Here is a 22,530-nt window from a genome sequence, read left to right as displayed (position 1 = left end):
TTTTTTATTCCTTCATGGGTTTCCTGCATCTGTTACTTTGGGCTTAGCTTGATTTTTCCTTTTGGGCTTGACTTATTCTTTTGGGCTTGACTTATTCTTTTGGGCTTCCTTCACTATGATCCTTTGAGCTCGTGGGTTGCCTGAAGCCCACGCGTGAGTGATTTAGATTTTCTAAAATTTTCGTAGGATCCCCTTCTTTAACTTCTACTGGGTTCCCTTCCTTTTTACTTGGGATCCCGGCCCTTTTCTGCTGCTTTTAGTTACCTCCTTTTTACGTGTCGCATTCCCTTATAATTATTACTTTTTTGCAGCTTCCTCTTTATACGGGACGTGGCAGTTGGGTGTTTGAAGTAAAACTCATCTACCCACTTTTCTCGTTTCCTGTTATTTCTCATTAATAACTGCTGATTAATCCTTTCTTCAAATTAAATTTTTTTTGGCAACTGGCGCGTCTTTCCATAAACTGTTTTCCCCAACTGCTATTTGCGTCTTTATTGTAGCCGTTTCATCTTATCACTTTGCTTCTCTGAGTCTTTCACTCTTTGTGTTTTCTCTTTCTTTTTCTCTTCTTCTCTGTTACTCTGGTCTTCCTCCCTTTCGTACTTTCAATCTTTTTTTGTGTTGTTCTGATGGCTTATTCTTCTTCTCGAAAGAGGAGAGAGCGTACTCCCAGTCCTTCTGAGGGTGAAGGTTCTTCTGGTTCTGCTCCGAGTGATTCTCACGAGGTTACTGAACGTCCGGCCTTCCCTTTACGGGATCCTTGGTATTCTCTCAGTTTATTTTTCCCTCATATATCTCATGGTGAGGCTCCTCCATCCCCTCACGTTTGGATGTTTTCTGGCTAAGCGGGTTTCGCTGGTTCCGCCCAGGTTCCTGATCCTAGAGAGATTTTCGATCTCCAGATCAGACAAGGAATCCGAGAGGCAGTTCCTATTTTCTTTGATTTTGTTCCGGGAAAGATTCAGGGCTGGCCTATATGGGTAGACAAGGAATTGTCTGATGCTGAGTTTGTGGGTCGTTTGGAGCGCGCCGGTATCCTAAAGGCAGTGGCTATTTCTAGAAACCTTGAGGGCTTCAGAGACGCCAAAGGGCTCAGGCATCTGGTACGTCGTTGGTGCCCTTCCCTTCATACTTTTTTCTTTTCTACTGGTGAATTGACGATCACCTTGGAGGATGTGGTTAATAACTTCCTCCTCCCGGTGTTTGGTGAAAAGAACCCCTTTGATATTAACCTTTCTGGTGAGGATCTCGTGGTAGAAGAGAAATTATTTGGTCATTTTGGTGGTCGCGCTGCCTCTTCTGGTGGTAAACCGGCTAGGATGGGGAGATGGGTGATGACCCTCTCTCGTGAGAAAGATAAGGAAGTGAGGTGGGCCGGTTTTCTGGCTTTTTGGCTGAGTAAGTTTTTGTTTAGTGAGTTTCCTGGGTACGGAGTTAAGTCTTCGTTTTTTCCATTGGCAATCAAGTTGGCTCGAGGTACCCAGTATCCTTTGGCCCTTCTGTTTTTGGGTCATGTTTACTCTCAATTGGACCAGCTTCATGGAGATGAGGCTGAGGGTGATTCTTGTTATGTGATCACTTCATCTCTTCACTGTGCTATTCTTCAGATTTTCGTGTGGGACCGTTCTGCAGCTACTTTGGCTAAGTGCAGGAATTTGAAATTTGTGAAGGACAAGTTCCAAGGATCCCCCGACATAGTGAAGGGTCTTTGTGGCAATTCTACCGATGCCTTTCCCATAATCTTTCGTTGGATTAGCTTGAAAGGTGGTGGCCTCAATCTTGTGGAGTTATTTGACCAAGCAGGGAGCTTATATTGGAGATCCCCTCGTGAGTTTGGCCCTGGCTTTGCGTGTGATTTTGTGTTGTCTTCTTTTTTATCTTCTACAGGTAATACCTTTGACTTGCGCCGTGGTGATGAGGGCAGTCTGACTTATCTCGCCTGCATTAGCCCCTCCTGGCTTCCTGTGCCTTCTTCAAGTGGCCCAAAATATACTCATTATTCAGCACACCGGGTGCTCCGACAATTTGGTTTTGACCAGGACATTCCTCCAGTCTTTAAGGACGTGGTGCCATCCCTTCCTTCCTTGGATCCTTTCCTGAGGCTGCAGGCCTTTTCTTATTGGTCACGGAGGAGCCCCCAATTTGCAGTGCCTAACTCCCAGAGAGGAGTCTTTGCTTCTAGTGGCTACACCAGTTTTTGGAGAAGAGTACAAAAGTCTTTTGTTGACTATGTTGGCTCTGGTACAGTTCGGGAAGCCCCGAATCTTAACATTGTTTCTGCTCTGACATCCAATAGGCGTTTATCCCTTCCTACTGCTGGGATTGTTTCTGCTGCTGCAAGCAGCAAGACTGGTTTCGCAGAGTGGCATGCCTCCAGGGGAGGTTGGGTGACTTATGGATAGGATTTTCCTGAGACTTGGCTGGGTGATAGTCTCATCATTGGCGCTTCCTCTGGAGTGCCCATCAAGAAAGGTGCAGTGGAGACGATAAGTGCTGCCACTGCTCCGAGTAAAGGTAAGGATGTCAGGCCGAAGAAGATGAAAGCTGTTGATGTTGGTGAATGTACAGGGGGTATGGAGATAGGTTCTGAGACGAAAAAAAGAAAAACTGGGAAATCTCAAGCACACTTGGCATCTCAGGAAGGCAAGGATGTCAGGGAACCTTTGGCTTCAAGGACCCGGAAGAAGACCAAGGTAGAGTCTTCTTTTTCCCAGGTTCCTGTGACTGCTTCAGTCCATGGTTCTTTAGGATCCTCTGGTTTTGTATCCCAGCCTCCTTTAGGACCCTCTGGGCGTACTCGTAGTAAGCAAAAGACTTCCAGAGAATCTGTAGAGAGAGAGAGAAGGGCAAGACTTCTTTCCTTCTTCTCTCTTTTTCATTTGTTCACCTTGTTGCACTTATTTCTATTTTGCTGACAAGTGGTGGTTTCCTTTGCAGTCCAAGCGCAAGTCTGATCACAAGAAGGATAAAAACCAATCTTCTGGTGACGACGTGGTACGTGTGTTCCCCCCCTCCCCCCTTTTTTTTTTGTTCTGACATTGTGTTGTTAGCATTTCCCCATTTTTTTTACTTGGCATTGCCTTTTCTTCTTCTTCCTTTAGGTGGAGGTATCCCCTCCTATGACTGGTAAGGCTCTGGGAGAGGAAACTGTCACAACTCTTTCTGTTGCTTTCCCTACTGTGGGGGAGGAGCCCCCTACTGGTGGTCTGGCTGGGGAAACCGGGCAACCGATGCAAGGTTCCCAGGATTCTCAGGATCCCAAAGCCTCTAGGATCCCTTCATCTCAAAGTCCCCATCTTGAGCGCACTCCTAGTCCCATCAGGACCGTGTTTCCTCAAACCTTGTCAAATAAAGGTACTTTGGGAGACACCCCTTTATCCAAACAGATAGGTGAGCCTTGTTTCCTTGAAATAGCGTTATCTCTTTATTTTCTTTTCCAGTTTTTTTTTTTTTTTTGAGTTCCTCCTTTTCTTTCTCCCTTTAGGTCAAACCAGTGAGAAATCTGCTCCCAGTGTTGCCTCTTCTTTAGAATCAGAAAGTTCAGAAGGTGAGTGCGAGCTGCTCCCATTGTGTTTCCTTTTCTTTTCTTTCCTTCCCTTCGCCCTTCTCTTTCCTTTTCTTTCCTGGCGAAGCCCCCTGCATCTATTCCTTCCTTTAGCCATTTTGCCGTTGGTCCTTCACCTTTTCTTCAACTTACCTTATGTTCTTTCCCAGAATCCTCGGGGAAGTCAGGGGATCAGGAAGAAGAGGCTCTGCCCCAAGAAGCCGGAACTGGTTTGTCCTTCTTTTTCCCCTTTTCTCTTTTTTTTTAAGAATAAATCTGTTCTTCCTTTTCTTTTCTTTTTTTTTTGAATATTGATACAAGCTTTGCAGGTTCTGAGCCTGTTATCCCTGAAGGAATTGTGAGACCTGTTCAAGTTGCTGACCTTCATCCAGAGCGAAAGGCTGCAAGTCCTCCTGTCTTTGCAAGTGGTGACACAGTGATGGGGGATGCCTCGAAAGTGACTGCCTCAGATCTTGATTCAAGGCTTTCCTCCTTCCTGGCTCGCTTTGATCTCTTGGAATTTAACAGTCTTCCTGCCAGCCACTTCCATGTTTTTGGGTCTTTTTATGGCAGCTTCCTGCGCTTCTCTGTTCCTGTGGAAGGCCTGCCACTGCTAGAGAGTCTGCTCAAGAGTCACGGGGATTTCACCAGTGGCTTCAGGGGAGGTGTTTTTCTAGGCAATATTTTGATGGAGTTGCTGTGTGCTGTGTTGGTTTCCCTGAGGAATTCCTCTGTAGATTCTTTGTCTGAAGAAAAGCTTCTGGAGTGGAGAGGGGTGGTGCAAGACCTTCTGGAGGCCAAGTTCAATTTGTCTTTTATGCTGGATCACTTGCGTCTACTGGCTCATATGCTGTTTCAGAGGCAATCATTCAAGAGTATAGACACTGAGATAGCTGCTGCTGAGGAAGCTTTGGCTCATGCTCACAAGGTTTTACAAGACTTGAAGGTCAAGCGGCAGAGGATCCTTTCTACTTTGACCGTGCCTGTTATTTCTCCAGATGCCTCCCTGTTGGCCGGCCTCATTCCTTAGCTTATTTTAGATTTACATAAACAATTTGGGGTTGTATAAGTTTTTTTTTTGAACATTGCTCTACTCTTTGTTTCTTTTTTTCTGTATTTCAAAAAACTGCTTCTCATTTCTTAGTATGTGAATCTGCCTTTCTCTTCGATATATTGTCTTTTCTTTCCTATGACTTTTTTCTTTTCTTTCTTGAGTCCTGGACCATGGTTTCCACAGGCTTCACTGTAAGTTCTGGTCCAGGTACCCGGTAATCTATTATGCAAGTACTGAACTGGGTACACTGGTATCCTTTCCTATATTTTTTTTTTTTGAGATACGGTCCCAGTTCATGAACTTTGACAGGTTTTTCCCTTTCCCAAGTCCTAGGCCATGCCACTTGGAAATTTTTTTTTCTTTTTTTTTTTTTTGATCAAGTCCTGGGATAGGTACATGGAAAATTTGCCATTTCCCAAGTCCTAGGCCATGCCACTTGGAAAAATCTGTTTTGGTCAAGTCCTGGGCTAGGTACATGGAAAATTTTTCCTTTCCCAAGTCCTAGGCCATGTCACTTGGACAATTTCTTTTTTTTTTGATCAAGTCCTGAGTTAGGTAAATGGAAAATTTGCCCTTTCCCAAGTCCTAGGCCATGTTACTTGGAAAATTTCTGTTTTGATCAAGGCCTGGGCTAGGTACATGGAAAATTTGCCTTTTCCCAAGTCCTAGGCCATGTTACTTGGAAAAAATTCTGTTATGCTCAAGTTCTGGGCTAGGTACATGGAAAATTTTTTCTTTTCCCAAGTCCTAGGCCATGCCACTTGGAAAATTTGTTCATGACCATTGAATTTTTCAATCTTCAGAAAAAGTTCCTTCGTAGCCCTTCATTTTCAAGTGGGCTTACTGAACTGATTTCTTTTCTTTTCTTTAAAGGGATGAGGATTTGTTTTCTTCTCCGAGGATCTTCTAAAATATCCTTTCTTGGCTGTGAACAAATTCTTTATGGAAAGAATCTTCTTTTATGAGTCATCTAAGGTTGCTCTCAATGGTAGACTGATGGCCAGGAGCTCCACCAAAAATGATCTTTTTCCTTTTTCTTTTTTTTTTTCTTTTTTTTTTTGTATTGATAACTGACTGCTGAGTAGGATAGGCCCTGGGTTCCTTGGGTCAGCCCCCAAGTTCACTTCTTCTAGTTTTTTCTTTGGTAGGATTTATGCCTTCCTTTCCATATCCGTAAGTTTCTCCAGGACCTTCATAAGCAATATATTAACCTTCCTCCTTCTTTCTTTTGTCTGTCCAAGGGATCCCTCAAACCATGGGCATTGCTTCCTTCTTCTAGGATGGGAACCCCTCGGGATCCTGGAGATGGGAAATTCTGACTCATCGTATCCCCAGGTTCCTCCAAGATCTCTTCCTCGGCTATCATGTAAGATGGTGGTCCGAGATTCTCTTGTAGGCTACATTCAGGTCCCGCGTGCCTTCATAAGCAATATTCTGCTTTCCCTCCAAGTTTCTTCTTCTTCTGCGATAGGAGCTCCCGGGATCCCAGATATGGGAGCCCCCTGGGATCCTAACAATGGAATATTCTTCAGCTGGAGCCAATTCATCATAAAGTATATTTTCCACAAAGTTTACTATGTGCTGGATGAAAGGACTAAGATTGGCAGCAACTTTTATGGTCTTCCCATTCAATCCCTCTTTCACGTACTAGTGATATGTTGAGAGGATTAGGCAATAGTTGTGATGTCATGGTTGGCCTTTAGAACTAGTTGTAGGTGTCTTCCAGTGGTCTCTGTATCTCCTCCAAATCTTGTTATTTCCATAGGTGAGCCCAATTATTGAGCTGTAAGAAATGATAGATGTATTGTATAGTTGTTGAGCTTTCAATAATGTTGATTTTGCTACTGACTTGCAATATAGTGTTTCTATTGATTTTCTTCAAAATATATTTAAGGTCCACTGCATAATAGGCTTTAGCCCCCAAGACATGAGGCGGTTGTTGAATCATGCTTGATCCATCTTCTCTTGATGCTATTATGGAACTTCTATCCATTTTTCGGATGCCTCCATTTTTTTTTTTCACAACCATTTTACTTTGCTGGATTCGTGGAAATACTTCGCCTTTGCTGGAACTAACGATCTTTTAGGCTTTGTTGAAATTAAGAGTGTACTTAGCCTTGCTGGAATTAAGGATCTCCTCAACTTTGTTGGGATCCAGGATCTCCCAGGCTTTACTTTCCTGGAGTTAAGGATCTCTTAGACTTTGCTGGAATTAAGGATGTACTCAGCCTTACTGGAATAAAGGATCTCCTCAGCTTTGTTGGGATAAAGGATCTCCTGAGCTTTGTTGGGATCAAGGATCTCCCAGGCTTTACTTTCCTGGAGTCAAGGATCTCTTAGACTTTGCTGGAATTAAGGATGTACTCAGCTTTGCTGGAATAAAGGATCTCCTCGGAAATGATTTCTTAGGCTTTGCTGGGATCCTCAGCTTTATTGGGATTAAGGATCTCTTAGGCTTTGCTGGGATCAAGGATCTCCCAGGCTTTACTTTCCTGGAGTCAAGGATCTCTTAGACTTTGCTTAGACTTTGCTGGAATGTACTCAGCCTTGCTGGAATAAAGGATGTACTCAGCCTTGCAGTCTTGCTGGAATAAAGGATGTACTCAGCCTTGCTGGAATAGGATCTCCCAGGAGTGTAGACTTTGCAGCCTTGCTGGAATATGTACTCAGCCTTGCTGGGATCTCCTCTGCTTTGTTGGGATCAACGATCTCCTTAGCTTTGTTGGGATCAAGGATCTCTCAGGCTTTGCTTTCCTGGAGTCAAGGATCTCTTAGACTTTACTGGAATTAAGGATGCACTCAGTCTTGCTGGAATAAAGGATGTACTCAGCCTTGCTGGAATAAAGGATCTCCTCTGCTTTGTTGGGATCAACGATCTCCTTAACTTTGTTGGGATCAGGGATTTCTTAGGCTTTGCTGGGATCATGGAACTATTTCATTTTGCTAAACCCGTGGGTGGAGCCAAGGAACTTGTCCATTTTGTTAACCTGCGCCATATGATATTATTATCAAGTTGCTGCAAAATTATTTAGCCCCACAACGTGAGGAAATTGCTTTGCTATGTAATTTACATTTCATCAAATCTCTTTGATTCACTTATTTCTCTTTCTTCTTTTTTTTTTTTAAACAAATGAAACAATATCATGAATTTTTTTTAAAAGAAAGAATACATTAGCCCCCAAATGTGGGGCCATTTCTCTATTATGTAGCTCATAGAATCTTCATTTCATCAATATATTTCATTTGTTCACTTCTCTATTTTTCTTTAAAGCAATGAGACAATATTATGATTGTTTAAATATTACTACATGACCCCCTGTTTTTCTTTTAAAAAGCAGGGCAATGATCCATTATGTTCAAATGAGACAATATTATAATTGTTTAAATATTACTACATGACCCCCTGTTTTTCTTTTAAAAAGCAGGGCAATGATCTATTATGTTCAAATTGTAAAGCAGAGAAAATAATAACGCATAAAACTTATCTTGTGTTGGGAAATTCCCCAAAATTCCATATAGAATCTCTCGGTAGAACGTTCTTTGGAGGAACCCACACTTTTGGGATCTTGATGTTGAATGCACTAAGAGGAACTTTCCTTCCTCTAGGTGTTTCCTAGCTTTGGAGCCATGCTTGCGAAGGGACTACTTTTTCCCTCTCCTTTTTCCCAGTCCCCAGCGGAGTCGCCAAAATGTGAGAGTGCTTTTTTCTTTAGCACACAGGCCCAAGAATCCTGGGCCAAATAATTGTGTTTTGGTGGACTGGGCTTGGTTCACTGCAGCTAAATGGGGGCTGATTACGAACCAAGTTGTGCGCAAGTCACATAAATCTCCTCAAGGCAAAAATGCGATTCCTCCTCGGGCGTACTGTCGTGGGATCCCGGGACGTACTGTCGTGGGATCTCGGGGCGTATGAGGCCTGTAAGAACCCAGAATCTCTGGTTCTCTGCACTATACAATCTTTATACATATATGTAAGTGAATTTCATGAGAATGATTTAGCCACGAGGATCCTGGCCCCAATTCTCACAGACTTAGTGCTTTTGCACAAGACTTGTGGGATTTGGAACTCAAGTCTGAGTGGCTTTGCTTGGGCAAGGACTCAGTTTTACAAGCAAGAATATATGTATTGAGCAGCAAGAAGCAGTAAAGAAAGATAATATAATAAAGAAATATGCAAAGTAATTGTTAGAAATTCTCAAATCAATATGAGATATTTCATTATTTTTCTTGATTGTGGATTACAAATGTGCTCATTAAGACGTGATACAAGGTTCAAATAAGCTCAAAAATTACAGACTTTGATGGCTATTCAAGCCTCTAAGACTTGTAAAGTTTGAATCCTTTTGAATCCAAGTATGTGCTATAGTGGCTGTTTCTGGGATACCGGGAGACATTCCTCTGTTTTTCTTAAATTTTACAGAGTTCTAATGACTCTGTTATGATATTCCTCCTACTGAAAATCCTCTCCGCCTTTTATAATGGAGTTTTTGGTCCTCCCGGGGAACCGTTGGTTCCCCTGTTTTACCCTTTTGCAAACAGAGCACGTCCTGTATCCATCATCTTGGTAAGTCCCATTTCCGTTTTTTCTCATTCTTTCCTTCTTTCAACTCTGATTCTTTTGAAAGTTCCTGGTTGGCCATCTTCTTTGGGATATGCTGAGGTATGCCCTTCTCGGCATCCCCATTTCTGGCGTTTTCCACTTTTCCCTTTTCTTTCCCATCCGGGCGGAATCCTGCTCTGCCATTTTGAAAGCCACTTGTTATCATTCTTTCTTCTATGCTTCTCCGTTTTGGTTCCTCGAGGCTTTTTCTATCTGTGCCATGAGAGGTCGCTGGGTTCTACTGGCGTTTGTGTTCTTTTTCTGCTTTTGTTTCTTGTTTCCTTCTTCTGCCTTTTTCTATCGAGCTGCCCTAGTCTTCCTTTGTCTTTGTGCCTGAAGGGGTCTGCGCCTCTTGAAGGTTCCTGAGGATCCTTGCTTCTTATCCCTTGCCGTGATCCTCTTTTTGGATGCTTCTTTGTCTGGGCTTCAGGATCCCTTGGGCTTTTTTATTCTTTCATGGGTTTCCTGCATCTGTTACTTTGGGCTTAGCTTGATTTTTCCTTTTGGGCTTGACTTATTCTTTTGGGCTTGACTTATTCTTTTGGGCTTCCTTCACTATGATCCTTTTTAGACCTCAACAAACTCAAACTAAAAAATTGTTTCAAAGTTCTTAACTACTAAAAAGTTATATATCATGGTGCGGACACAAGGTAGAATCCTTCAATTATACACATTTATGGGAGGAAGAGCAAAAAGAAGACGCCCCAACCTGTGGCCTTATTGATGGAGCATGTTAGTAATTGGGCTTGAGATTAAGCAAGCTCGAGCATTTAATAATTAGGGTTTTTTTATGCATCTTATTGTTAGTGAATGCTCAAAAATGTGTTAAAAATACAAGAGTTGTTTAGAACCCCAATTCAAAATTACGGCTCAATAGATTTTACTCTAACTTATACTAAATGCGGAATAGAGTAAATGCAAACGGATAAACAAATAAACTACTCTAAGCCATATTCAATAAACCACAACAGTAATATGAAAGTTAAAAAAGTAGGGAAGAAGAATGCAAACACAAGATAACACGCTGATGTGTTATCTAACAGGAAACCGAAGAACTCAGCGAAAAACCTCTCCGCAGCCCTCCAAGTGGTAATCGATCCACTAGATAATCAATTGGGATACATGGGTTAGCAAGAGACCCTCCAAGCCTAATCTACCCGATGCACTTAAGCCCTCCAAGCTCCTACTCCAACAAGACTTCTCGGAACCGTGTCTTGTCTAGCTTTTCGGATCCCGCAATACGTCCGATTGCATCTGCCAAAGCCTAGCTTCTTCCAATGCTTTCCAGTAGCACCAAAACCTCACCGAACACTCTGAAAGGGTGTGGTAAGTGTTTGGGCTATCAACCTCTCAATGGTATGGAAATGGAGAGGTAGGAGTTAAGGAAAATCCACGAGCAATTTGTGTAGAGAATTGTGGGTATAACAATCTCTAACTTTCAAGGTTTATGGCTAGGGTTTTCTCTCAGAATTACTCCTCAACATCTGTGGGTAATGTGGGTATAAATAATGTAGGCATAGAAAGTGTGTATCAGAAATGATAGTCTGGCAAAACGAAATGTTTCGAGGTATCTCATGGGAATGCCTTACCCGCGAGACACTCGCAAAACACAGTTGTCTCCATCCTATCCTGACTCTTCACATTCCAGTCATGTGCAGGGCACATGCATCACTTCGCGGGATGCTTACTCGCGAGCTATCTGCGAAAACACTTCAGTCTTCAATTTGCCTTGAGTCTTCACACACACTCTCTCTCTCTCTCTCACACACAACCCTTACAAATAAATCCCACATAAAATACAGGGTACAAAAGATTGAACAAAATTACAATCAAATTTGGCACGAAATTAAAGCCAACAAAACACATAGTTGTAATATTAGCTATTTAAGCACTTTTTCTGATTATTGCAAGACAGTTTTTGAGAATTATAAAAATATTGTGTTTCATTTTACACTGGTGCCAACTCCAGTTTGCTTGGTGCTGACTCCAAGCAACCCTTAGGTGCTGACTCCTAGGGTTTATTCTTGATTCTATGGTTCTTTAATTGTTCTATTGAAATAGTGTGGTTGTCCTTCATCATATCAAGAGAGATGATAAAGTATCCAAAATATGTGTTTTTAACACAAAATTCAAAACAAAGAGGCCATTGATACACCAATTGACAAGATAATAACTAAATATCTTCCATCATAGCTGTAACACCCTGACCCAATTTTTATAATTAAACTATGTGTTTAAATGGTTAAGCATTATTAATATTTTAAGCCACTTACAAAAATTAATATAAGAGTATTTAATAAACATATTATTTTATAATGTCATTGAATAAGAATTGTAAAGATTATAAATGACTATTTGTATTATAAATATATATTTAGCTACAAAACTATATTAAGTGGGTGAAGTTATTATATACATAGTTGGTATTTTAATTAAGCATGATGCATGAGATAGTATAGTAGAAATTTCACCCACATACAACCAATGAGAATTCAACACATAATGCCAAAGTTTCATGCATGTTGACAACCCAAAGACCAAGACTTGGTTGGCCATGCAATCACCAAGCTCCACCTCACTTCTTCCTTGACTTTTGTCAAGACAAACATCCAAGAAGCCTCTCCATTTCCACTAGTCCATGCAAAACCAGAATTCTCACCTCTAACTTTACTCTCTTTTCTCTTAAGGAAAGTGCTAGGAACTCTCTTAAGTCCCTTTTGTCAAACCCATGGGTCCACACTTTGAAAGAAAGACAAGACTCCATCCTATTTCTTCTTCATACTCTCTCAAAGTAATTAAAACATATATCCTCTTTTAATGTGATGGATATAACTTTATAAAGGTAAGGATATATATATATATATATATGTGTGTGTGTGTGTGTGTGTGTGTGTAATATGATATTATTCTTTGTAGAAAAGTGTGAGTGTGAATGCAAGAAAGTTGGAAAAGTGGGTGGTGAAATTTTTCCTAATCACCACACATATTCCACCCAAAGTCCCCATCTCTTATCCCCTTTTTGCTGCCCCAAAAGTCTTCTCCTTATCTCATCTTTTTGGTTGCACCAGATAGAAAGTCCAGCCGTCTTTCTCTACTCCTTTTTCTTTATTTTGTTTTTCTTCTCTCTTTGCTCTTACACAGCAGCATTCCCTCTCTCACCAAAACAAAATATCCCTCTCTAAAGAAGAAATTAAAAGGTTAACACTAAAATTTCAGCTTCAAAGTTTGGGGGTAAGTAATCAAAACTTCATTTGTTTATTTCTACCTCTTTATCCTTTATCCTGATTTTAGATGCTGAACTATGATTCTGTTTTAGTGATTTGAAAGTTTGATGATATTGTGATCAATTGAATGCTTATTAACATATTTTAATATGTATATAATGGGTATAAAAATACCCAAATGAAATTAAGGTCTATTGCTATTTGTTGATGATTTTGTAAGAATATGTACTGAAGCTGTCTCTGTGACAGATTTGATGTTTACAACAAGAAAAAATATGTATTAAATCATATTTTTGTATTAGGATGCTAGGAGTAGTTTTTATGAATTCTAAGACACACATGATTGTTATGGAAGTAGTCTCACAGCATTTGGATGAACATAAAAATAATGGTTTAATTTGTAAGTTGCAAGAAATTCTGTCAGGACAGATTTGAGTATACTATCTTGCGTGATTTTTAGTAAATCATGGGTTTATGCTTTGACTCCAAAATTTTTATGGTATATACTGGACATAAGGGGAGTAGTTCTGTAAAATTTCATGACATTTGGATGTGTATGGACAGCCCATTTGTATTTTACAAATGAGCATACGCTGCTGTAATGAGCAGTGAACAACATATGCTACACCTGACTTTGTGGATTTAATTCTCAAGTTTGGGTGAATGTTTTGAGCTATAATTTAATATGCTCGTCCTTTGGTATGTTATGATCATATTTAAATTTTATGAATTGATTTCTCTATGATTAGTTACATCATATTGTCTGATGAATGTATTTTGTAATTTATGGGAACCTCATTGAGGTAGGATTAGGAATTCCTAGATTTTAAGAGATAGGCTTTGAGATGAATGTATAAGTTATGATAAGGAATAATTGATAGTGAGTAATAAACTTTGATATTTGGTTTAGGTGTTACCAGTTCCCCGGGTCTAAGCTCCTTCGACTGTAGGCTCTCGGTTACTCTACTTTCAGGTAAGGGATAAGTTATATGGGTATTTGGTAAGTCATGAGGTTATTTTAAAGTATATTATGCACTAAAAGGTTTTTGATTTGAGATATGACATATAATCATTATTCTGACAAAGATATGTTCGTGAGCTTTCGAAACCTTATATATATGATTTAAGCATATTGATGCCATTAATAATTTCCACGAACATGATGTTTAAAGAAAAGAATGGAAATGCTATTATTATGAAATGTTATGTAAAATAAGAAATTTCAATATGACGCATGAGTATGAAAGGTTTTCGGGTTATGTCATTTAGTGATCTGAACTCGGCCAGTAGGGGTTAACTACTGGCTTTCCATGGAAAAATGTTATATGTTTGGCCATTTAAAGTAGAGTAAATGGGGTTGCCCATAACTCTAGACCATTTAAAGTACAGGAAATGGGGTTGCCCGTAACTCTAATCTGAACAAGGCCTTCTCCCCAATGTGTACAGATGGTGGGGAGGAATAAAACCTTGAGGAGATGTGTCATCAGGCCTCTCAAAGAGGACAATATCATGCACACGAGGTCACCCAAATGTGATGAGGCCTTTTCTGTACAGACTTATTAGATATGGACTAACCAATATGTTATGAACAGCTATGTTATGTTATTAATCATGAGGGAATTATTTTGTTTAAATGCATTGTGAAAACTAAAAGCTCTCATGGCAAGAAGAAGTTTCTGATGAAAAGAAAAACTGTTCATTAATGATAAAAGTTTCTGAAATTCTGTTGTAATATAAAGAAAAAGCTTCTAATAAAAGTACAAGTTTATGTTTAAAAGTTATCAGATACCTGTTCTTTATGAAATGTTAAGTTTTATGACTATGAAAGTTATAATATTTTTCGGGAAGAAGTTTATAAAGAAAGGTTTTCTTATTGGATCAAGATGTTTCTAGTTTAATACAAAGTTGTTGATTATCTGATTTAAGTTAAAATGATTATTTTGTAATGAGAATGCATATATATTGATTTTAAACAATCAATATTACATTTGGTGAATTTGTAAGAAATGAAAGAGATAAAATCCGAAAAGTTTTGGTAATATTATTCTAATAAGAAAAGGGGGGACAATTATTTACTTATAAAAAGCATATAAGTTATTATTATGAATAGTATAAAATACTATGCATGAAAAGTTGTTCTCCTATTCGAATATTCATAGAATGAAATGATCTGATTTACATGCATCCTTATTAATTTCTCATATATCTTACCTTTATTGAGCTGTGTAGCTCATCCCTTCCACTCTTTCAGTTAGCAGGTTTTATGTTGGAGTAGAGGGAGCCTTAGTCGAGTTTTGGAATGAGCTAATTTTAGTTTTATATGTATAGATCCTAAACTAGCAATTTGATGTTTAGATTTGTAGTATGGTGTATTTTAAGATATAATGAAAGTGTGTACCTTAAAGTATTAAGAGATGTATTATGTGAAATTTAGAATTTGAATAATTGGTGGATTGTGTTATCCTTTGAGGTACAATGTAGATGCTCTAAATATCAAGTGGAAAGTTATATCATTTAAGTAAAGAAACAAGAATGAAAAGAAAGAGGGAAGCTTTTGTAAAGGTTTTGGAAAAAGTTAAGTTGGTTCTTGTTAATATCAGGTTTAAGCTTGATATTAGCATGCCGGTCATGGTTACAAATCCGGGTATCGGGTTTGGGGCGTGACAATAGCCAACTAAAAAAATATCTTTCCAACTCTTGCCAACTAAAATATTTTAGAGAGAGAGAGTACCCAAAATACATGGGTTTTTTTTAACAACATTCAAAATCTCAAACTAAAAAACTGTTTCGAAGTGGATCTTTTCTACTCTTTTTTCTTTGGCAAAACTCAATTATATAACTTATTGATAACAAATGTTGACATGTCGTTGTGCAATAGGAGAATTCATCACTTTTCTCCTTCCTTAATCATAACTTCAACTGAATCGTCCATATATTTTGCACCAACACCAATAGCTCTATCCCTCCCACACATGATCTCAATGTCCTTCAATTTCAATAACTTTGTTTTTATATCACATGCTTTTGTATTTTTCTAAGGAGAAAAAAAAGAAGCAATGAGTTAACTTTTTTTTTTTTTTTTGATATAGCAATGAGTTAACTTAAATAAATAAATTGGACAATAAAACAAAGGAAAGGGGAAAAAATAAAATAAAAAGCAGGACATTATGTGATGATTGTATTAGTGATAAACTTATATTTAATAATAGTTGTACTCTAGTTAGTAATGTTTTATAAACCCGGTTTAAAACACTAATGTTACTATTTTCATGTGTGTTCTAATAAGTATTACTATTTACTCAACAAAAAATAATAATAATAATAGCTAACAATCTATACCCACAACATGATAAGCACATCAAAAGACAATATTAATCACATCAAAAGACAAGTTCACATATAAGTGTGTGCATAATAGTTTTTTTCATTGAAGTTACTTGGAGAGACTAGATTTCTTCAGTTTTAGCAACTAGAAAGCAAGGTGCTAATCCTACCAGTAAACTGTTAAATACACCAAATAGCATCATTAAACCATTAAACTACAATAATTGAATATAGAAGACTACATTGCAATTCGCTCAAGTTTCGAAAAATATTTAAAAGATTCTAGATTATGAAACTTGACTAAATAATGAAAAAGTTAAAACAAAATGAGTAATGCTATTTTCAGTGGGTTTCTCACTTGTAAGATAATCCTCTTTCAAGCAAAGTTTTCACTAGGAAATGAATATCATGGGAAAGGAAGGGTAAAAAGGTCTAAACAATAATACCCTATGAATTTTAAAAATTATAGAAATCAATACATTACATGCAGTAGATAGAGTATGTTAATCCTGCAATCACTTCACAAGGTACAAGTCTGCATGAATGTCCTCAATGTCCTCTCCTGCTGACTTAGAAGTCAATGTGAAAGATATATCAATCCCTGCAATCACTTTGATTAGGCCTTGTACCACAACAACCAAGTGAGCACTAGTACCAGAAATGAGCCAAAAATTTTCATTCCTCCACCACTCTTCTAATCCAATACCAGCCCATTGCACCTCTAGGGTAGCAAGTGAGATAAGGCATATGGTTATGATAAACACGTAGACCAAGAAGGTCACACTTAGAGTTTGCACAATGAAGTGGCTAGAGAAAAGTGAGAGTGCAAGGAGGAAACAATAGACAATGAGGAATCCATGCCATGCGTCGGAGAAATGTTAGTTGCCTATAGTCTAGCTAAGGATTGTTTCTAGAGAAGAAAATCTACCACTATTAACAAGCTATAGCCAATACATATAGTACTAAAAATTAACTTTCATTCATTCACAAGTCAGAACCATTCACAGAAAATATATATATTCAACCTAATTTCAGTTTGGATAAAAAATTTAAAACAAAAGCTTAATTGACAGAGGTAAAATTTTCCTGTTAAGAAAATACATGATCGAAGTAGAATAATCATGCCCAGCTCAAACAAAACACAAGCAACCACCTAGCTTAGACAAACAAAATACTTCTGAGAACCCAGTAACCATTGTAAATGGAGAAAGATATCAAAGTCATCTCAGTCAATAAATTACACATAGCTCACAAATTCATTTCATCAAACACTTAATTTGCATTTCCAATTAATCCAACATTGAACTCTAAAAACATTATAAAAAAAATCTAACAATTCCTTAACACAAATAAACCAACCCAATTCTCTAAATCTCATATATAACTCCCAAAAAAAAAAAATCAACAACATTGCCATTCCCAAGTCCCAGCTTTACCAATAAATACAGACCTAGATAGACAAATCCAAACTAAACCCACACAACCCAAATACAAAAATAAAAACAAAATGGAGACTGTGGGGCCAGAGAACTTACGACCCGGCCCACTCTCCACTAAGGCCCAGGGCCCGTGCCGAGGAGGGTAGTTGCCGAGGACGAGTAGGGAAATGCCAAATAGCCTAGAGACACAGCCGAGGATGACCATGTCCTCGGCATCCTAAGACTTCAAAGGGAAAAGCGACATCTCGTCGAAGGTTGCCTCCAAAACGCCTCCAAAGGAAGAGGCGAGTAGAATGGGGCCCACATGGGGGTACAGAGTGGGGGTGGTTCAAGGTAAATATGTCACCTCCGCATTGAATACGCCCACAAACGTCCTAGCCATATTAATGAGAAAAGACGCCTGAACAATGTAGTTTCGGTTAGTACAACTAACAAAAAGCAGGGGGAGGCAGCTAATGGGACAAGTATTCGAATAGGAACCTGCCTGATAAACAGGTGGAGGGTCAGGATCAACCGAGAAGGGCTATATAATGTAAAGACTTGTGCGCCCAAAAAAGGGGGCTTCCAGATGAGGGAGTCCTAAAAAAGGAGAGAATAATAAGGAGATGAAGCACCTTGGACGGGGTTTAAAGACCGGAGCCACCATAACGTACCAGAATAGATTATTATTATACGCGTCAGGTTCATCCTCGTGCAAATCACTATGGAAACCCTGACTAACCATCACCCGATGACCAAGGCCTAGCCTTTCAAACCCATGCTCTACAAATTATATTATTTGGGCCTTCTTACATGTGAACCTAATATAATTTTGGGGTTGTTACAAATTGAGTCCTTACAATTGGCGCCGTCTGTGGGGAAGGTTTATGTGTTGGCACAGGCAGTGGGTCGAGAAGGTCCCCCCCATCACTTCCAGCAGCCCGTTGTAGTGCCCTAACATAAAGTTCCATTAGGGGCTACGTTTTTCCATTAGGGGCTACGCTTCGAAGCGCCAATAGCACGGATGGTTCTAGGGGCTTGACTGAGGAGCTAGTCCCCCCAAACCAATGTCCCACACCTTGGCCGAGAGACTAATCTCCCCAACTACTTAAAAAATCAAGTTTTGGACAGAACCAAGGTATTGCATGATCCTCGGACTTAAATCTATGGGGAAACCAACTACTTAAAAAACTAAGTTTTGGACAGAACCAAGGTATTGCATGGTCCTCAAACTCAAACCTATGGGGAAACCAACTACTTAGTAAAATCTAAGTTTTGGACAGAACCAAGGTATTGCATGGTCTTCGGACTCAAACCTATAGGGAAACCAACTACTTAAAAAACCAAGTTTTGGACAGAACCAAGGTATTGCATGGTCCTCGAACTCAAACCTATGGGGAAACCAACTACTTAAAAAACCAAGTTTTTGACAGAACCAAGGTATTGCATGGTCCTCGGACTCAAACCTATGGGGAAACCAACTACTTAAAAAACTAAGTTTTGGACAGAACCAAAGTATTGCATGGTCCTCGGACTCAAACCTATGGGGAAACCAACTACTTAAAAAACTAAGTTTTGGACAGAACCAAGGTATTGCATGGTCCTCGGACTCAAACCTATGGGGAAACCAACTACTTAGTAAAATCTAAGTTTTGGACAGAACCAAGGTATTGCATGGTTCTCGGACTCAAGCCTATGAGGAAACCAACTACTTAAAATCTAAGTTTTGGACAGAACCAAGGTATTGCATGGTCCTCGGACTCAAACCTATGGGGAAACCAACTACTAAAGGAAATCTGGATACCAAGTTGGTCCTAACAACATACAGGACATCTCGGATGATGCCTATATCTCCACTGGAGTAGACTCGAACACGAATTCAACATCCTATTGGTGTGAGTAAGTCAGAGTTCCCGGATATGATCCCAAATATATCGTATGTACAACCATTCATATATGTTAGGATAACTAGTACAAAAATCAAGAGATCTACAACAATAGTAAGCATCAGCAAGGGCAACCAGCATGTAATTTAAAGAAAGAAAAGAATTTCAGATACATGGTTAATAAGTTCAACTACCATCAAACTAAAATGTTTTCAAAACAAAAGAGAAACGAGTCAAGTAATTAAGTAGGAAACAAATTCAAAGGACGGCCAGGGTTGCTACTTCTTCGATGTCGTCTTGTCCACGTCCTCGGAAGGCAGAGCAGAACTAGTCTCGAGGCCCAGGGGGACATCCCCTTTTTGGGAAGGCTGAGCAGGGTCGGTTTCGATACTCTTGGGGACCTCAGTAAGGGGAATTGCCTGTAGGGGCAGAGCGAGGATGGCTGGCTCTTCGGCATCAGGGATCTGAGCGCTGATTGTAGGCTCGGCACCCTCTTTGGGCATCTCGAGATTCCTACTTTCAGGTGCTTCTATCACATCATGAAAATCTTCCCCTTCAAGCGACTCGCCAAGAGGGACGCTGATCTGTGCAGCTTCTGACTGAGTAACCCCTGCCTTGTGTTGATTGCTCACAGCCTCGGAGCTAGCGGAGGCGACCTCACAGATGGTTGGAGGATAAAATATGCTCTCCGCCTTCCACAGATCAGACAACGCATCCACCCCAGCTAGTTTTAAGGCCTCTTCCCAAACCTGGGAGCAGTATAGCCTGCACACTCCGGGAATTTGGGCTTTAAGGGAGGCTTGGGTTTCAGCTACCCCCGTATCGTAACCCTCCTCCTCGGCCTTATCCCTAGCAGCTTCAGCCTCGTTTCTGGCAAACTCAGCCTCCTACTTGGCCCTCACGACTTCGTCCCGGGCAAACTCCGCCACGCCCTTAGCATTCTCTGCCATGATTAGTTTTTTCTTCAAATCACTGATCTGCTCCTTGGCTATCTGCAATTGATCTTCGGCCTCGAGTAGACGTTTTGTCTGTTCCTCGGCCTGTTTTTGGGTGCCATTTAAACCCACCAAGGCACTATCCCTTTCTCGGATAGCCTCCTTTAAATCCTCCCTAGCCTTTGCAAGGTCATTCTCGGAGGCTTTGAAGGTCCGCGCAGCATCTATGCGTTTGGCACGTTCAGTCTCGGCGGCCTTACTCTGCTTATTAACTTCCTCCTCCATCCTATAGGTGGTCTGGAGAGCCTGTCAAATGAGATAAATACATCATGAGTGAAAGTCCGGGAACAAGAGTTAATAGAATTTTAGGTTTCCAGAGTTTACCATGCACAAGTGCCTTTTTACGCTGAGGAAAACCTCCTGCATCCTCATGTTCTTCAGTTCTGCCACATCAGTGGGAAGCAACATGGTTCTCCCTAATGCGTCGGCCACATAACTGCCCTCGCCGTCTCCAAGGTCCCTCATGGACGCGGTTTCCAGTAATGGCTCCCCGTGGAGCATGGGGGCGGGAAGCCAAGCACTCGGCGCAGATTGGGCTTCGATCCCTTTCCCCTTGCCTTGAGTGGATTGGGTCTCAGTCCCTTTCCCCTTAATTTGGTGCCCAATCTTTAGCTGTTTTTGGGCTCGCGAGGTCTCATCACTCTCCTAAGAGGATTGGGACTTTCCCTCATCCATGGGTTCCTTCCCTTTGGGACTCCTCTTTCTCTTTGAGTCAGTGGGCTCCAGCCGAGGAGGTAGAGCTGATTGAGGAGGAGCAGGAAATTTGGGGCAGAGAGATTGTGGCTGCAACTTAGTGGAGGATAACCTAATCTGGATGGTCTGGGCTGAGGTGGTGGAGATGGAACACTGGACTGCGGTTTTCCCTGCGCACCCTTCCCCGGTTGACCCTCAAGGAGGTCGAGTAAGCTGGTCGGGGGCTTTCTCTTAAGTCCCATCTCGGCTCGGGAGGATGTCCCCATTGATAACAGTTCCGCTTCGGACAAGGCTGGGTCACCTAGATCACCAAAAGGATCCTCGGATTGGTCGGCTAGGTCAAATACCCCAAATCCCTCCTTGGACTGACCCAACTCGCCTTCGTCCTCCGCTGCTTGGTGAGATGGGGAGAGGTCCACCAATGGGATGCCCTCTGAGACAGAAGATCCTTCGGAGATTAAAAATCCTGATTCGACTACGGTAATTTTTGGAAGCCGAGGATGGCTAGCGTTGATCACGTGCCTTAGGTCGGCAAATGACTTCTGAAGGGAAGCATACCCTAAGATTTTGTGAGCAGCTCTGACTTGACCATCCTCGTCATTTACGAAAACTGCCGCTTGAAGAACAGTCTCCAAGTCCACCCGATTAACTTGGTGAAAGTGTATGTGAAAAGCGTTTGGATCTGCAAGAAAAAGACATGCACGTGGTTAGTAACTGAACCACATCAAATTAAAATGGTGCAAAGGACCGGTGCCCTTCCATTCTCTATACCATACCTGGTTCTCCCTCCACCATTGGGCATGGAAAGCTATCATGCCATTCACCGGATACGATAAGGAAGTCCTTGTTTAACCCCATGTTGGAATCAGGGAGGCATTGGATTAGTCGAACCCTCTCGTCTCTCGTCTTCATATAATAGGATTTTTCCTTCAAATTTTGGAGATTATAGCACCAATTCATGTCATCTTGGGTCAATCTTAGCCCCATCTTTTCGTTTAAGGCATCCACACAACCTAGAATCCTAAATATGTTGCTGGTGCACTAGGTGGGGGCTAATCAGAAGTGCCAAAGGTAACCCCTCGTTACCGGCCCCATGGGGATTCTCAAACCTCCCTCTACGAAGGCGAGAACAGGAATTACCACCTCGCCCGTCCTTCTCAGAAGGTGCCACTCCCCCATCTTACAGTGCCTCAGACTCACGTTGGGGGGAATCTTATAATCGGCGATGAACTTTTCCATCGCCTCTTCACTATCAACCAATTTCCTCAATCTCAATTTAACCATCTCTAAGAGTTACTGAACAAACTCAACCAATGACGGGAGAAGGAAGGGAACAAGAGAAAAATAAACCCAGAAAAGAAAAAGCACGAGTTAACGAAGGCAGAGAACTTACAGAAAAGAGGAAAAGTGCCTCAGACAGGCTTTTTGTGCTGGAGATAGACTTGAGTTTGGACGAAAGTTCAGATGAACCCAGGGTATATGCGCTAGAACTCTTAAGTGCAAAACTGAAGAGACAAATCAGTTCCAAAAATCATTTATGCCTCTCATCGAAAGTAACTGCACGAATTTTCCCGCCCATAAAGGCAAGGAAATATCCACTGTTGGATCTCCATCACACCGTTGAACGTGGGAAGCACAGAGCCGCCCGCATTTAATGAGGACACGTTTCACCTTCCAAAGACTCCAAGAATGTGTCTCGGGCAAACGAAAAGTCTCGGGAACAGATAGGTGATAAGGATTGGCAAGCATTGACAGACGTCTGATGTCATCAAAACCCTCATATCCGTCCAAG

At 40.7% G+C, this 22,530-nt stretch overlaps 1 long non-coding RNA gene across 1 annotated transcript; it reads left to right on the top strand.

Annotated features, from left to right (window-relative positions):
• Positions 1–12,233: 12,233 nt before the first annotated feature.
• On the top strand, positions 12,234–15,000 carry LOC115951198. The gene is made up of 3 exons (XR_004083248.1): positions 12,234–12,429; positions 13,333–13,395; positions 14,674–15,000. It is a non-coding gene; the product is annotated as an uncharacterized LOC115951198 (long non-coding RNA).
• Positions 15,001–22,530: the final 7,530 nt, after the last annotated feature.

This window comes from Quercus lobata, chromosome 7, assembly GCF_001633185.2.
Source record: "Quercus lobata isolate SW786 chromosome 7, ValleyOak3.0 Primary Assembly, whole genome shotgun sequence".
NCBI lineage: Eukaryota > Viridiplantae > Streptophyta > Magnoliopsida > Fagales > Fagaceae > Quercus > Quercus lobata.
Note: the sequence above shows the minus strand (reverse complement) of the source record. Positions and strands in the feature narration are given on the sequence as shown.